The sequence below is a fragment of the Dama dama genome, chromosome 30 (genome assembly GCF_033118175.1).
Source record: "Dama dama isolate Ldn47 chromosome 30, ASM3311817v1, whole genome shotgun sequence".
In the NCBI taxonomy this organism is placed as follows: domain Eukaryota; kingdom Metazoa; phylum Chordata; class Mammalia; order Artiodactyla; family Cervidae; genus Dama; species Dama dama.
This window is the reverse complement of record NC_083710.1, coordinates 31,937,105-31,953,500: the sequence shown is the minus strand read 5'-3', so window position 1 is coordinate 31,953,500 and position 16,396 is coordinate 31,937,105. Positions and strand designations below refer to the sequence as shown.

The following is a 16,396-nucleotide window of genomic DNA, read 5'->3' as shown; positions in this document are numbered from 1 at the left end:
TCATGTGAGTATTAGTGCTCTTGATGCTGTCCCAGAGGTCTCAAATTATCCTCATTTCTTTTTATGTATTTTAAATACATGCACTTCAACTGGTACCAGCATAATTCTTAAGAGTCCAACAGTTGCAAAAAATACACCGTGAAACAATGTTGAATATTTATTACAAGTTGCTAAAAAATAGCATTTTGATTCCAGAGTCTACAGGCTGTACTTCACCATAGGAAGCCACTAGCCACATGTACTTTTTTTTTTTTTAAGATTTATTTATTTATTTTTTTTTCATTTTTTGGCTGTGGTAGGTCTTCCTTATTGCATGCTGGTTTTCTCCAGTGGTGGCAAGGGGTGAGGGGGTGTGTGGAATGCGGGATCTTCCCACAGCAGGGATGGAACCCTTGTCCCTTGCATTGCAAGGCAGATTCTTAACCACTGGATCACCAGGAAAACCCACCACATGTACTTATTGAGCACTTGAAACATAGCTAATGCAAATTGAAATGTGCTTTTAGTGTAAAATTCACAAGATGAACAAAAGCATGTAAATTATCTGTGATTGTATATTAATAACAAAATTTTATATTGATTACATATGCAAATGACAATGTTTTGGATATACTGTCACATAAAATGTTATTAAAATTAACTTCACTAGTTTCTTTTCACTTTAAAATGAAAAGATTTCACGTTACATACATGGTTCATATCATATTTCTTTTGGATAGTGTGGATTTACAGTGTAAATAAGTGTAGTTTCCTCTCATTAACCAGGATCAGGCCCATTGACTTCACACACTGCTGAGTGCTAACCTTGGATAAGAGTGAACAGTTTTTGCTTTGACTGTTCTGCCCAGTGCATTCAGGAATTCTCAGTCAGCAGTTCAGAACCTCAATTATAATGGTGACCTATGCTACTTAACTCCAAGGAAATCTGGAAGACTCTACAAGTCTGTAGATAACACATATATACACATATTCCCAAAGATCCCAGAGATTTCTTCAGAATAAAAGAAGTTAAGACTTTCTGTATAGTGTCTGTATAGGAGATCAGGAGTACCATTGGTTACTAGGTAGGTAAGAAGATGCTTCAAGACTTAACCGAATGAGCTTAACAAGATGAGACCTCTAAGACTATTTAAAAAGAAAGTCAGCAAGGCTTACGTTTGCTGGCTTTGGCATCGAGCTGTATTGTAGGCAAAGTCATTTTGGAACCCTTACCCTTATTTCCCTTTGTGGCATCCTTTCCCTTCTAGCTCTTCTTCCTGTGTGGAAATCACACTGCCTTTCTCCTTCTTGTCTCTTTTATCTGCCAACCTCTACGGAAAGGAAAATAATCTTTTAGTGGAATGTTAGTGGAAAGCTGACAGAAGCATGGGCCGACAGGTGCCGCTTTCAATTATATTGCTCCTGATGAATTACAACTTGGTTATTTTTTGGACTTTTTATTATTTTTATTAGATCAGCTGTAAGTGTACAGCAAATTGAGAGGAAGGTACAGAGATTTCCCATTTATATCCTGCTGCCATATTTGGTTGATTTTTTTTTTTAAAGTCCTTAACACAGAAATTTATTTTTCTTTTAACACCAACTTTTCAAATTTTCCCAAAGTGTTGCTTTAAGTGAAGGTTTATATTACTAATTTCTTTAAATCTATTGACTGTTGCATAAAACAGTTTCGTTAGCAACTAAGCTTCTTTGAGGCCTTCAAAGTTATTTTTTCCTGTCTCCATCCTAATAGTAATCGCCAGATCAACTTTAATATGCCACCTTACAGTTGAAGGCGGGAGGAACGGCACCTTCTGGAGGTGAAGGGGGTTAGAAACCCACCTTCTGGAAGGCGTCCGGGGATCTTCAGATTATTTCTCCAATAACGACAATTGTCATAGAACGAATGAATGGAATGCTTTGTTACAGATGTAATTACTATGTTCCTCCCTCCTCCCGCTTCCTAAACAATACCTGAAAATGGGAAAGCTGTGGGGTTAATTAAAGACATAACATACATAGTGGAGAAAAAAGCAATTTTATGACATTTTGAGATGACTACGTCATCCCAAAAGTAAAGGAGCAAAGTAGTTAACACCAATTTTATTTACTTAGCACAACATTCGTACTGAATTTCACTGTTTTGAAAAATTTCCAACTTTTATCCATAAAGCTAGAAATATATAACAATTTGTGTGGTTTTCGGGAAAAGTCAAGAAAGCCTTAAGAGGCAGAGAAAGCATTGACAGCTGCGGGTCTTGCAGCGGCGGCGTGCCCGTGTGGCTGCGTGCGCGCGCTCCGGGCGGGGCGGGGCGGAGCGGCGGCGGGGACGCGCTCCGGGCGGGGCGGGGCGGAGGGAAGGCGGGCGGGCCGGCGGGGGTGCGCGCGCGCGGGGCGGTCCGGTCGGTAGGGGGCGCTGCGCACCAACGCGGCGCTCTGCCTGCCCCCGGGTGCTGTCCGCGGCGGTTCGATTGGAGCAGCCGCCGAAGAGCGCTTGGCGCCATTTTGAAGCGGAGAGGAGGAGGAACGGCCGGGCTGGCTGCGGAAGGGGAGGGGGGGAGGAGGCGATTGGATGCGGCGGCGGCGGCGGCGGATCCCGGAGAGCGGCGGAGTGAGAGGAGTAGCGAGGCGGACACCCGAAGGTAGGAAACAATTCAGTTAACGGGAAGAGAAAACGTCTCTCCTCTCCGGTCGCCGCGCTCCATTTTTTTCAGCCCCCTCCGCCGCGGCTGGGTCTTGGCGGGGCTCAAAGCGGCGCCCGCCTGGCAGCCGCGACTCGCCTCCCGGCATCGGGGGCTGCAGCCGTCGGCTCTCCGGCGGCGGCGGCGGCGGCGCCGGGAGGAGCGGGGCGCGGGCCGGGGGCGTGGGCCGGGGCTGCGCGGTGGGGGTGGGGAGGGCCCCGGGGCGGGCGCGCTCCCTCCACGCCGCGGGCTCCAGCCGCCGCCGACTGGAAATTAAACTTGCCGCCCTGGCCGGGCCGGGGCGCCCGCGGCGGCGAGGGCGGCGGGGCGGCGGGGCGGTGACCTTGCGCGCGGCCGGGGGTCCGTGCCGGCCGCCCGCGCCCCGCCGCCTCCCCTCCCCTCCCCTCCCCCCCGCACCCGGCCGGCCGGCCGGCGGGCGGGCGGCTGTTTCCCGGGCGGCAGGCGGGCGGCGCGGCGCTCCTGTTGAATCCTCCTCGGGCGGGCGGGTTTTTCATCCCCCCCCCCCCCCTTCCGGGCGAGGGGCGGGGAGCGCGGGTCCCGACTGGACCCCGAGCGCTGTGCGGGCCTCGGCGCCCTCGACCCAGCCGCCGGGTCCCCAGCGCCGCGTAGCTCCTCTGCTCCGGGCGGCGACCGCGGGCCGACCGAGTGACATTTTCGTACAGTTACTTGCCGGCGTCCGGCGATATAAAGCGCGCTCGCCGCGCCTCCCGCAGCTGGTGCAGGGGGCACCCGAGGACCCGGTTTGAGAAGGAGTCCTTCCCCGGGGGTAGGTTTCCTTTAGGAAGCCTCCGAGTTGGAACGACTCGTGCAAGCCGTGTGCGGCTGTAGGAGTTGACGTTCGTGCAGTCTCTAGTCTGGGTGACAACCTGAAAAGTTTCTGATCGGGAGAAGGATCTGGTGTGTGGTTCTCTAGCTGTTGGCTGCCTTTTGGTTATATGCGTTAAAGCTGCGCTCAGCAGCGGTCCAGTTATTCGAGGCAAATGAATCTGAACCCTGAATCCCGGCACCTCCTCGTTTTAAGTGTTACCTCTTCCTGCGTTCCGTTTGTGCCCGGTGTAAACTCGGGGTAGGGTTTGGAAGAGCAGGTCCCTATCCAGTTAACACACGTTTTAGGCATCTTAGCCAACCCTAAAAGGGAACCCTTTATCTCGTTTTGGAGAAGGTGCCTTGGACGCTCTTCTCACACTTCTGTTATGGATGGGCAGTTCTGTCCTGAACGACCCTATAAACCCTGTTTAGTAAACCATTTTGGAAATTTTGGATGTAGCCTTCAATTTAGAAGGTGGGTCTCCGGTCTTGAGTGTTTTGGGGGTCTTCTGCTGTCTTCCTAATAACCTTTAAAAATTCAAGTGTGTTTATATATGAGACGAGCTGTAAATAAGTCATAATTATTTAAAACTTGAATGGCACTGTAATCATTGTTCTCAACACATGTAGGTGAAGTTTCAAGATAGAGCATTTTCCGTACTCACGTATGTAGTAGTCAAATAAAATGGTTAAAAACATAAAAATGGTATTAAGTTAAAAAAAGGGGGCTAGAAAGGACGCTTATTTAGGCTGTATGTATGTCAGAGATGTTAGCAGTTTTAGGGAAAATAAAATGAGCATTCTTTTTTTTTTTTAAAATGAGCATTCTTATGGTGTATGCAGGTCAGTTTGTGAAGCAATTAATTTGGTATTGTCTGGTGATAGCAGAAAACCTAGTTAAAATTTATAGTGATTTATAGGTGAAAGTTTCAATATGGAACTTTTTATGTTGAGGTAGATTTATTCTGAAAAACTTAACTAAAAAATATCCACTTAAATTAGAGCATTATTTAAAAAAATAAATCTACAAATCTATGTGGAAGAGTGCACTTTAGACATTCTTTGATTACTGAAGGTTTTTTTGCCTTTTTTGATCATTAAAAAAATTATCCTCAGGGTTTTACTTAAACGTGTATTTTAAATGACAAGGTAGTGTTTGCAGATTCCTTACCATTTGAGCCACCAGGGAAGCCCTAGTGTTTGTATTGGCCTTTATTTGTTTTTAAAGAACTTTTGTGCCCTTTCTTTCTTTTTTTTTTGGTTGCCCTCTCTTATTTTCTCCTTTTTTGTTGAGGTTGATTCTGTCTGTATTAACTTTATTTTTTACAGCAGCTGTCACTTTCATTCTTGTCTGGTTATGCCTTTTTTTCCCTCAAGAATTAGAGGTAATGTGATGTTGATAGTGATTCCTGTTGTCGTGGAATGTTTTTTACTAAGGTTATTTGACAAGCAATTCTACTGAGTTGGCTGTTGATTAGAAGTTTTAATTTTTAAATTTATTTTAAAATTATTTTTTATCTTTAACTGTCACAGAGAGTTACATTTTGAGGACCAGGCTTTGTCAATAATTTGTTAACCCTAAAATAAAGTGATACTCTAATAGACAGGTCTTGCTCTGGTGAAGAGGGCCAAACTTTGTGCAGAGGGGAGTATTTTGGGGAGATTTTGTTCTTTCTGCTGCTGCTGCTTGAAGATTAGGATTGTCCTGTGTCTTCCTCAGTGCTACTTTTTTTTTTTGACCGTGGGTGCCTAGAACTAACAGGAGAGCTCACGGTGATTTGACTTGGATGACAAGTACTGTGTATAATTTATATTAAAAAAGAATAAATTTATATTTCCTTTGTTAGTGTTAGTAGGCTATAAGGAAACTTAGATGATCTCCAGCTCATAATATGCATGAGAAATTAAGTTCAGATTGTATTTTGATTGATTTATCCAAAGTCACAGTCATATTCTTGTGATGGAATTGAGACAGCCCTTAGATCTCTTGGAGGCTTAGAAGCATCCACATGGTCTGTATTGTTTTATTCAGGACTTAAGCAATATTTAAAATTATTGCCAGATAGCATATTATTCTCTGTTCCCTTCTCCACTTTACATTCATTCAACCAAGAAATAAAGTTTGGAGGTTAACCATCTGTTTGAGAGTCTGGTTTTAATAATTTGTGTCCAGGATTCAGTCCACTTAAATTGTCTCAGAAGATAACCTCTTGCATGTCTCTGTCTTCTGGATTTGCTTGATCTTTTCATTGTGTTACAGTGCTTGACAAATAAATGCCTTTCAAAAGGCATTTATTTATTCTTAATTGAACTTGTAAGCCGGAATAACTTGGAAGTTAGTGTTGAACTTTATTTTGTTGTAAGATGTATGTATACATGAGTGTGTATTTTTTTACTTTTAAACTCAATTTGCTACACAAGTCATTTGTTGCTTCCAGTTACAGTAGGTGTTTGGAAAAAATTGTATTTGGTTTGAGTATTCCTGTTTGGGAATGTTAAAAAGTCCAAAAATACTTAGTCCAAAAATAAACCCAGTAATTTTTTTGAGAATGTATTTACTTGTTAAGCTTATTTAAGAAGCTGCTAAATTGTTCAAAATTCTATCTCCTTGGAGTATAGAGGTCAGCTTTTCCTCACACTACACTGTCATGAATCACCTGGTTTTAATCCCCAATATTTGAAAAAGGTTTTATAACCCTTACTAATTAGTTCAAATTAAGGATAAGTTTGCTTTAATTGTTTCAATTGGTAGAGGTGATCATACTCATTGAGAAAAACATGAAGATTAAGCTCAGATAAGTTAAATTTAGTTGTTTAAAAAACAAATCTTATAGCCATTACTCTGAGATATTTAAAAATATACATTATAGTTACAGTGCCCTAACCATAGGTGGCTCAGCGGTGAAGAATCCTCCTGCCAATGCAGGAGATGCGGGTTTGACCCCTGGGTGGGAAAGATCCATGGGAGGAGGTAATGGCAACCCACTCCATTACTGCTTGGAAAATCTGATGGACAGAAGATCATGGCAGGCTATAGAACATAGGGTTACAAAAAGTTGGACCTCACTGAGCACATCACTAGTAAGCAATAATAATAAGAATAGTTGGTTTAGCAGTGTAAAGTTTACAAGTCAGCTAAGAGTAATGGAGGAAAGACTGGTAAGCAGGAAGCTAATATGAGGCATTGTTAGAGGCCCATGATCTAGAAGTACTCCACTGACTTGCCTCTCTTTGACAGAGAGTGCTCTGACCTGATTCAGTTTAATGAACAAATATTAAGCTTCATGTGTCCGTTGTACCAGGGATGATGCGACCAACAAGACTGAGACTCTGCTCCGTAGAGGTTTGGGTGGTGGTTGGCCGCTTGCACCAAGGCCGTGGGAGCTGCGGGCCAGAGTAGGACCCCTGTTGTTAAGTGATTCTGTGAGGGGCAGGCTCTCCTTCCTCTTCAGTGACAGCTGAAGTTGCTCTTCTTTATGTGGGGGAGCGAAGGAGGGGGCATTATAACCGCAAGCATTGTCTCTCTAGGAGGGAATGGTTGGGGGCCTGAAAGGAGACAAGTTTGTGGTTCCCTGGGCAGGGTAGGGATTCTTTTTCTCTTTCATCTCTCAGGTTGTTGCAGAGAAGTGAGTGAAGAGATTTTAAAGAAAAGTCCCAGATGTGTATCCAAAATGTATTTGCAAAATACATCCCAGGTAGTTGAAATTCCATCAGGCAGTTTCCGTTAGCCTTCAGATATTGGGATGGAGTTGGGTGAGTGTGTGGAGAGTTGGTAGTGAGAATAATTGTTAAAGTTGAGGAGGGAAGAGGTACTTTATAAAGAATCGTGTATTTTAAGTTAAAAGTTATACATGTATATGATAAAATTCTTATGGTACAGAAAGGTAAAAATAAAAGCTACTTTACAGCTTCCCCCTAAAAGGTTTGTTAGCAGTTTTCAGAAAGTTTACTTTTCAAAATATTTATACAGAAAAGTATTATACCTTACTTGTTGTTATAAAAAACTATATTGTTTACTTTTTCCTGCAGTTTACTTTTTTTCTGTAGTTAATATCACATAGCTCTTCTCATATTGGCACATATAGATCAACATAATTTAAAAATAATTAAAGTTCTATATGCATGTATCACTATATTCTCACTTTTTTTGAGTGGTATTTATGATGTAACTGTTTATACAAACCAACAGTATATGACTATGCCTGTTACATGTTTGCTAACATTGGGCTTTATTAAGCTTTATATTTTTTGCTGATTTAATTTGGGAGGTTTGTACCTTGTTTTTAAAAGGGCTTCCCTGATGGCTTAGTGGGTAAAGAATCCATCTCCAATGCAGGAGACAAGACACAGGAGATGTGGGTTAGATCCCTGGTTGGGGAAGATCTCCTGGTATAGGAAATGGCAACCCACTCCAGTATTCTGGCCCGAAAAATCATTAGGACAAAGGAGCCCAGTGGGCTACAGTCCAAAGGGTTGCAAAGAATTGGACACAACAGCTCTGCACGCCCGAACCTTGTTTTGGGTTTGCATTTTGTTGATCATGAGGAGGGTACTAAAATTCGTATGCTTATTGGGCAACAGTTACTTGCAGCACATACTTTAGATTGAGTAGGTTAATTATCTGGGTGCCCCCGTTTCCCTCATAAAATGGTTTGAGGGAGATGGAACTTGCCGAGAGGAATAAGATTTCAGAACCCATGGGGAATAATGCCCTGAATGGCGAGGCTACAGTGTTAGGCTCTGAACGGTAACCAAAGGTTAACATGAGGTTATCGAGAACCCTTAACTTGTTCTTAACAGAACATTATATAAAGACAGGAATGGAGATTTGAGAGTCAGGGCAAGTAAATTTTATATAGGGTCAGCTCTGTCTCCTGCTGTCTGCTTGTTCTGTCTCACCACTCACCCCTCTTGCCCCAACTGTCATTTCATTTTTTATTTATACTGTCATTTGATTTGTTCCTCTTCCCTGGTGGGGGTGGCAACCTTGACTTTGATAGTTCAGTTCCTCCAGAGATGAGGACAATTTTTCTGTAAGGGAAACTGATTTTCCTTCAAACAGTCAAAGGGAACGGTTCTCATTTCTAACATCCTTTAGATCTATTTTGTGATCTTCAGTAGTGCCTCTTTATAGTTGATATTCTGCTAGTGTCAGGGGCCTTAGTGCCGAACTGCAGAAACCTGGGATGTTGGCATGAATACCTGAGCTGTGTTCCCATTTAATCCCTACATGCTGTCCCCACCCCAGCTTTACTTTCTTTTTTTTTTTTTTTTGAATGAAATAAATTTTTTCTTAGGCTTGGGAGGCAATTGGTTTAAAAAACTCTTGTCTGTTACCCCTACCCCTCCTCACCCTCCCCAAATGTGACATGTAGAGATGATGTTAATTACCTTGATCTTTTTACAGTGCATACATATATCAAAAGATCAAGCCATATACCTTAAGTATCTACATTTTTATATGTCAAAGATGTCTCAGTAAAGTTTAAAATAATGTTCTTATCTATCTTCAGTTATTATATACCTTATTATCCCTGGTGGCTCAGAGGTGAAATATCTGCCTGCAGGGCAGGAGATGATGGGTTCCATTCCTGGATCAGGAAGATAACATGGAGAAGGGAATGGCGTACCCACTCCGGTATTCCTGTTTGGAGAATTCCGTGAGCAGAGGAGCCTGGTGGGCTCTAGGGGTCACAAAGAGTTGAGCACGGCTGATCAAGTGGATGGCCCTTTTTCATTTGTACCCTTAGTCTAGGCTTTCAAACGGGAGTGATTTTGAACACCCTTTCCCTCCTCGGCCTCTCCCCTCAGGACCGTTGGCAATGCCTGGAGACATCTTGGTTGTCCTAACTGGAGGGTGGAAGGAGGGAGAGAGTGGTGCTACTGGTGTCCAGTGAATAGAGACAAGGGTGTTGCTAAACATCCCACAATGAGTAGGGCGGCCCTCCACAACAAAAAATGATCTGGTCCTAAATGTGTCTATTGCCAAGAAACCCTGGTTTTGGCCGAACAAGTCCAGGAGACCCCCGTTCAGGGGAATCAGGCCTGCCCGCCAGCTTGATGTAGCAGTTAGGCAGTAGTCATGTTTCCTGTAGTCTCAGGCTCAGAATGGAAAGTTTTGAACTAATAGCTCTTGAGTACTTTTTTCCCCTCCTCTGTCCCTTTGGTCCCTTTCTTTTCAGCTTTTTGCTTTTCATTCTCCTCTGCTTTTATGATGTTAACATAATTAGGTGAGGGCTTTGCGGTTTGGAAGGTCACTAGCATTGAAGACTTGAACAGAAGTCGGAACATATTTAGCCATTTGATATGATGCTTGAGGAGTGAAGTCCCTTGCTAAAGAGAGCTGGAGAGCGTGGCGGTTAAGCATATAGACAAGAGTCTAGACTGGTTTTTATCCTGCCTCCATCACTAGCTAGCTGTGTCACTGTGGACAAATTGCCTAATCTCACCAAGCCTCAGTTTCTTAATCTGTAAAGTGGGAATAATAGCAGATATCTCATTTTAAAAGCAGCTTTATTGAGATGTAATCCACATTCTGTTGAGTTCACCTGATGAAAGTGTGCAGTTTATTTTTTCCTAATATGTTTCCAGGTGTAGCCATTGCCACGATTTGCTCTTTGTCCTTTATAAGAGAAACCCTGAATCCATTAGCAGTCAATTCCAGTCACTGCTTATCTCATTAGTTTTTGGTATAAATCAGGCCAAATGCTTACCCTGGTGATTAATATGTAAGTATTTATTAAAAAACTATTCTAACTTGGGGCAGAGAGACTGTTTGTGGCAAGACCATTTGTATCACTTTAGAGAAGGCAGAGATGGATAATTTTTTGTTGAATGGATATTTACATGCTATCCAAGGAAGTTGTTTTCAGATATAAAAATGAAAGATTTTCCTTCATTTAAAATATCTTTATTCAAGTAGGAAGAAAAAGACATATTTTAAAATACTAGATATACCAGTTATAATTGTAAGATAATTATAAAATGAGGTAGAATAAGTGCTTTCAGGAAGGTGTAAAAATTATTGAAATTGGAAATTTGATAAAGGGAGATTAATTAGGTTAAGAGTGCAGGAACCATGAAAAACTTCCCTAAAGTGGAGACCATTCTGGACAAGTCTTAGTTGATAAAGTATGGGACTTTGGCTCTGTGAAGACCACTTGAAGAATGCTGGTTTTTGAAATATTGGTAGTATCCGCATAATTTTTTTTTTATTGCTGCCTCATGCTGCTGCCAAATGGTCGTCTCTGGTAGCTACACCTGCATTCTTTTTTTAAAAATTACTTGTCTATTTTTTGCTTAGACTTGAGGCTTCTGGGATCTTAGCTCCTGGACCAAGGATTGAACCTGGGCCCTCAGCAGTAAAAGGACTGAGTCCTGAGCACTGGAATTCCTACTGGTAATTCCCATCCCCACCCTTTTTTGGTATTCCTAATCTGTTGTGAACTTGGGAAATTATCTAAATACAAGAAATAAACAAGTGTTCAGTGAGAGCCTGGTGTCTGTGAGAGCAGGATGTGATTATGTGGCCTTATGCTGTCACTTTGAGTTAGTTGCCTTTTTAGTTTTATTCTCCAGGTTAATTGCGTTTATAGAATAAATAGTTCCTTGGTAAATTAGGCTCATATAAAATGTTTTCTTTTTTTTTTCTTCCAAGGCTTCCACTAACCTTTCTTTTCAGTTTCCTGTCCTCTATTGCTCATGTACCATCAGACACAACACCTCCAGTGCATGTCCCAGCTGGCTGCACTGCTCTCTCCTTTAACATCTGGTTAACACAGGATATTTTTGTTTTTTTGAAAGTTGAATGACTAGATTTGTATCAAGTCAGTAACCTGGGTGTTATCTTGATCCCTCCATCTCCCTTACTTCTCAAATCAAGTTGAGTTACCAAATCCTGTTGATTCTGATACAGTAGTTTCAAAGTCTTTTTTTTTTTTTTAACACTATATACGCAATAATACTTCAAAAGTAAAAAAGCAAAAAGTCTCTTACCCATCTCCTTCCTCATCTGTATGTTTCCCAGACTCCTACAGTAGTTTACTAGTATTATTGATTTCTTATATCCTTCTGAGGATTTAAAAAAATACAGCCCTGTACAAATACATTTATCCCACCCCATTCCTTCCCTTACCCCAACACATGTTTTACACTAGTGTTGGAAACTAACTGCTTTGCCTTTTATTTATTTTCTTCGCTTAACAGTACTCCCTGGAGATCTTCAGTATTAGTATATAAAGTGCTAGTATGTGTGCTTTCTCCCTCTCCACAGCTGCGGTGTTCATATTTTGTACATATGCAGGCGTGTCTGTAGATTAAGTTCCTAGAAGTGGCATTGCTGGGTTAAAGAATAAATGAGATACAATTTTGATACATATTGTTGCCCTTCATAGGGGTTGAAACAATAATGTATGTGTGAGAAGACTTGTTTTCCTATAGCATTGTCATTACAGCATGCAATCCAGTTTTTTGGATTTTTGCCAGTATGATAGGTGAAAATGATACCTCAGTGTAGTTTTCATTTTTTACATTTCTTATGAGTGAAGTTGAGCATCCTTCCATTTGTTTGGGCCATTTTGATCTTCCTTTTTTCCCTCTCTGAACTGTCTTGATCTGAATCTTTAGTCATTTTCCTGTCCATTTTGGGGATTCTTCTCTTCAGTCTATGTGCCTTGGTTGATTTTTTAAAAGGAAACAACTTGCTTGTTGCAGTTGTCCTCCGACAGATTGCTTCCATTTTTACTCCCTTCTAGGATTTCTCTCATTCACACTGTTAGCAAAGTGATACTTCTAATTGCAAATTTGAAAGCATCATTCCCTTGCTTAAAACTGTTGAGTGGCTCTTCACTGGCTCCATAGTCCAAGGGCCTTAGCGTTAGGATGGTACCTCATAGGTTCTCCAAACTCCCAGAATACTGAACTGCTCCTAGCTCCCTGTTGAGTTAGACCTTTGTTTGTGTCTTTGCATGGGGTATTTCTCTGTTTATAATGGTCTGTCCCTGCTTGTCTACATGTCCATTTTCATTCTTCACCTAATGAAGAGGCTTTTCTGTTGCCTGACTGTTCTTCTCTCAAGTCCCTATGTATACCTTATAATGGAAATTCTCACATTGTGTATTGGTATTAAGTGTGTATTTCTTTGCCCTAGATTGTTAACCTCTCGAGGGCATGAACTTATGGACTTAGGAACCTAGCATGGTGTTTGGCACATAGATGATGAGAAATAATTACCGAGTACCCATTGCTATATGTATATATACACTATGTGTAGACAACCTGGGACAAAGAAAAAAAAGGAAAATTAATACTATGAACTCATTTATTTAAAAATTTAACATTTACATTGAGATATTTATTAAATACAACAAAATGTACAGACCTTAGGTGTTTTAGGTGTGACTTTTAGGTGTGACAGTTATACTCATGTAACTGATAACCAAAGGATGATAAAGGATTCTCATCACCCCAGAAAGTTCACTGGTTGCCCTTTGCATTCAGTTCCCCTCTCCCCCAAACGCTCTGATTTCTAACAATGTAGATATTTTGTTTGGTCTTCGTACAGTGTGTTCTTTTCTGGTATCTAGCTTCGTTTGTTTAACATATATTTCCAGACCCATCTGTGAGGCTGGATGTGTCAGAGTCCTTTTTATTGCTGAGTAGTATGCCATTGGAGGAATGTATCACGCTTATTTTTTCTTCTGTTGATGGGTATTTGAGTTATTTCCAGTTTTTTAATTTTTAGAATAAGGCCTGTATGGATCTTCTTGCAAATGTGTTTTCATTTTTCTTGAGTAAATACCTAGGATTGGAATTGTTGGTCTGTAAGCAGATGTGTGTTTTACTGTGTAAGAAACTGCTACATAGTTTTTCAGAATTTTCTCTTAAATACTCTTCACTGTGACTATGTTTTCTAGTTGCTCCACATCCTTTCCAGTACTTGAATGATCTTTTTTTTTTTTTCAATTCATTTTTGTTCATGCTGGGTCTTCGCTGACGCATGAAGATTTTTCTCTAATTGCAGCCAGTGGGGAATCCTGTCTAGTTGTGATCCTCAGGCTCTTCCTGCGGTGGCCGCTCTCTGTGGAGCAAGGGCTCAGGGCACACAGGCTTTAGCCTGTGGCGCATGGCTTAGTTCCTCCAGGGCATGTGCGATCTTCCTGGATCAGGGATCAAACCTCTGTCATCTGCTTTGACAGGCACATTCATTATCACTGAGCATCAGGGAAGCGCATGGTCGTTCTTTTTAATTTTGGCTATTTAGTGGATGTGAAATGGTATTTTGTGGTTTTATTTTAGATTTCCTTGCTAGCTAATGATGTTTTACATGGTTGACAATTGTCAATAATTTTGTAGAATACCTCTTAAGTTTTTTGCACGTTAAAAAGAATTGGTTATCTTTCTATTATTGATGTGTAAGAATTCTTAATACAGTCTTGATACAAGTTTTTTGTAGCATCAATGTCCTGGGAGTGTTTTCTCATGGTTTGTAAGTTTGTCTTTTCCTTAACAGTGTATTTTGATAAGCTAAAGTTTTAATTTTGATGAAGTTCAGTTCTTTTTCTTTAATAGATTTGAGTTCTGAGAAGCTTTTGCCTACTCAGAAATCATGAAAATAATTTCCCTTGTTTATTTTAGAAATTTCATAGTCTTATGGATGGGGCTGTGATCCATATTGAACTAACTATTGTGTGTTGTGTGAAGTTGGGACTGAGGTTCATTTAAAAAAAATATCCAATTTCAACACCATTGTTGGAAAATTTTTTTTGTTTTCCTACACTGAATTGCTGTTGTGTTTTTGTCTAGGATTGTTTGTACATACATGTGTGGATCTGTCTGGGCTCAGTTTTGTTTCTTTGATCTCATTGTTCCCCTGTGCCAGTATTATTATTATCTCTGTTGCCTTAAGTCTTGAAATCAAATCGTGTGAATCCTCTAATATTGTTTGGCCATCTAGTTCCTTTGTGTTACTATATAAATTTTAAAATTAGTTTGTCAGTTTCTATGGGAAAAAAAAACCTTTTGGGATATTGATTGGGATTGTGTTGCTCCATAAATACATTTAGGAAGAAGTGACCTATAACAATATTGAATTTGATAGTCAGCCTTTAACATGGTTTCCCTTGATTCCTGCCTCCTTGTATGTGCACCCTTTTGTAGTCACCTTGCACATGATTTTAGGGTTGATCTGTGTAACCTGTAGAATATGGTTATAGTCCCTTCTGAAATCAGATTATAAAAGGCACAGCGGCTTGTGTACTGGTCACTTTCTCTCCCTCATTGCTTACTGAAGGAGAAACCAGCTACCATGTTGTAGAGGCCCACTGTCAAGCTGGTGAAGGATCTGAAATTTTACCCCACTTGCTAGTTAACAGGTTAGCCTGCTGCAGTTCCATGGATGCTGATAGAAGGCATAAGACTCTTGGGTCGGAGTCAGAAGACAGTTCATTGTCACAGCTACTGTAGTAGCCTGGGTGCTCTGAGCATTTTTGCACCAGTTCCTCAACCTCCAGATCACACTTCATATGAAGAGGATCAGATGACAACTGCACATGGAGTGCTTGCATTACAAAGGAATTCTGAACATAGGGCACCTGAAAATTTTTTTAATGCACAGTAAGCATACCTGCTCTTTACTCTGGAGAAGACTTTATTTTCCCATCTGTTCACTTTATAAACATCTCTGGAAAGCCTGGAACAAAGGGCAGTGAGATCCTCAGCTGCAAGTGTGCAGAAATGTGAAAGACAAATGGAATATTGTCTCCCAATATCCTTGTGACAAATGACTGAGGCTTTCTCTTGGAAGCAGATCCTCTGGCCTTCAGTTGAATGCAGACACAACTATAGTTTGCAACCTCCTGAGAAACCCTTGAGCCAGACCCACCAGCTAAGCTGCTCCTGGATTTCGGACCCTTGGAAACTGTGTGACAGAATAAATATTTTCAACTGCTAAAGTTTTGGAGTTTATTACATATCAGTGGCTGATTAATACAGTTGTTTACCTTTCCTTTTATTGGGTCATCTTTTTTGATATGTACTGTAAACAAATTTTGTATACATGTATGTATTATACAAGATCTCTATATCAGTGGAGTAAAATAGGTTTTTCTATACCCCTCGTCCAAGATAAGGAGCAGTGGCTGCGCTTTGCTGGAGCAGCCGTGAAGAGACGCCCCACGTCTGAGATAAGAGAAACCCAAGTAAGACGGTAGGTGTTGCGAGAGGGCATCAGAGGGCACACACACTAAAACCATAATCACAGAAAACTAGCCAACTTGATCACAGGACCACAGTCATGTCTAACTCAGTGAAACTAAGCTGTGCCGTGTGGGACCACCCAAGACGGTTGGGTCATGGTGGAGAGGTCTGACAGAATGTGATCCACTGGAGAAGGGAATGGCAAACCACTTCAGTATTCTTGCCTTGAGAACCCCATGAACAGTATGAGAAGGCAAAATGATAGGATACTGAAAGAGGAACTTCCCAGGTCGGTAGGTACCCAATATACTACTGGAGATCAGTGGAGAAATAACTCCAGAAATAATGAAGGGATGGAGCCAAAGCAAAAACAATACCCAGTTGTGGATGGGACTGGTGATAGAAGGAAGGTCTGATGCTTAAAGAGCAATATTGTATAGGAACCTGGAATCTTAGGTCCATGAATCAAGGCAAATTGGAAGTGGTCAAACAGGAGATGGCAAGAGTGAATGTCGACATTCTAGGAATCGGCAAACTAAAATGGACTGGAATGGGTGAATTTAACTCAGATGACCATTATATCTACTACTGTGGGCAGGAATCCCGTAGAAGAAATGGAATAGCCATCATAGTCAACAAAAGAGTCCTAAATGCAGTACTTGGATGCAATCTCAAAAACGACAGAATGATCTCTGTTCGTTTCCAAGGCAAAC

General features: G+C 41.3%; 1 protein-coding gene across 6 annotated transcripts in view; it reads left to right on the top strand.

The window, feature by feature from the left end:
• Positions 1-2,466: 2,466 nt before the first annotated feature.
• The window catches only part of PDS5B (PDS5 cohesin associated factor B), a 170,391-nt gene continuing 156,461 nt past the window's right edge, over positions 2,467-16,396 (top strand). For all 6 annotated transcript variants that reach the window (XM_061133534.1, XM_061133533.1, XM_061133535.1 and 3 more), the window contains exon 1: positions 2,467-2,621. The gene's annotated coding sequence lies outside the window, so the exon portion shown is untranslated. The remainder of the gene's footprint in view (positions 2,622-16,396) is intronic.